Source organism: Chiloscyllium plagiosum, chromosome 37, assembly GCF_004010195.1.
Source record: "Chiloscyllium plagiosum isolate BGI_BamShark_2017 chromosome 37, ASM401019v2, whole genome shotgun sequence".
NCBI classification, from domain to species: Eukaryota; Metazoa; Chordata; class Chondrichthyes; order Orectolobiformes; family Hemiscylliidae; genus Chiloscyllium; species Chiloscyllium plagiosum.
Window position 1 is genome coordinate 34,638,419 of NC_057746.1, and position 1,265 is coordinate 34,639,683.

Genomic DNA, 1,265 nt, shown 5'->3' on the forward strand with positions numbered 1-1,265 from the left:
CTGGTCACTGCTGGGGTGAGTAACAATCCTGGTTCTCTCGCTGACTCATAGCCCTGCTACAATTTGCTGTGAAATCCAAAATCTTCGTTTTTAAATGAACTATGAGATTAAGTGACATTTGATCAATGTGATGAATATCAGATCGCTTTAAAATGTGGTTCCAGTGAGCTTTCACAGGAAGGGAAAGATATGTGGAGCCTCGACACCCCTGCTCAGTCTCCCTCTCCCTCAGTCTCCTCTCCCATCCCCCCCTCCCTCCGTCTCGCTCTCCCTCCCTCTCCCTCCCCCTCCTCCGTCCTCGTCTCCCTTCTTTCTTCCCCCACTCTCCCCTTCCCTCCCACCTCTCCCTCAGTCTCCCTCTCTTTCCTTCCCTCCTTCCCCGTCAGTCTCCCTCTCCATCCTTCCTTCCCTCTCTCCCTCCTTCTGTCACCCCTCTCCCTCAGTCTCCCTCTCCCTCTCTATCAGTTTGTCACTCCCACGTCTCCCTCAGTCTCCCTCTCCCTTCCCCTTCTCCCTCAGTCTCCCTCTCCCTTCTTCACTCCCACCTCATGATGAATGGGAAAAGTGACCTTGTAGAGATTTATAAAATCATGAGGGGCATGGATAGGGTAAATAGACAAGGTCGTTTCCCTGGAGTGGGGGAGTCCGGAGCTAGAGGGCATAGGTTTAAGGTGAGAGGGGAAAGATATAAGGGGCAACGTTTTCACACAGAGGGTGGTACGTGTATGGAATGACCTGCCAGAGGATGTGGTGGAGGCTGGTACAATTACAGCATTTAAGAGGCATCTGGATGGGTATATGAATAGGAAGGGTTTGGAGGGATATGGGCCAAATGAGACTGGAGTAGGTTAGGATATCTGGTCAGCATGGATGGTTTCCGTGCTGTATGTCTTTATGACTCTAACTGATGGTGAGTGGAGCCACTGATGTGTGATTGGGGGGTGATGGTTAATGATAATGGGGCTATTGATGGCAGTGGTGGGGGTGGTGGGGGGGGGGGAGCCAGTGATGGTTCACATGGCCTTTCAATCCACCTTTGCCCTGGATGAGTTTTATGAGTGTCTGTGAGAGAATTGACGTGAGACCTGGCTGACTCTAACTATTCCCCCCCCCCCCGCTCCCAACTTCCCTCTCAAATCCCTTCAAACATTTCCAGGACTGCAATCCATCCATATCCTGAAACCTGAACTGTCAATTTCACCCTCGGAATACCCGCAGCTTGTTCGAGGGAATATTCACTGCACTCTTCCATCCCCACCCCCCCC

At 51.8% G+C, this 1,265-nt stretch overlaps 1 protein-coding gene across 2 annotated transcripts in view; it reads left to right on the forward strand.

Annotated features, from left to right (window-relative positions):
* Positions 1-1,265, forward strand: part of LOC122541513 (TNF receptor-associated factor 2-like) — a 14,799-nt gene continuing 13,534 nt past the window's right edge. For both annotated transcript variants that reach the window (XM_043678333.1, XM_043678335.1), the window contains exon 1: positions 1-15. The gene's annotated coding sequence lies outside the window, so the exon portion shown is untranslated. The remainder of the gene's footprint in view (positions 16-1,265) is intronic.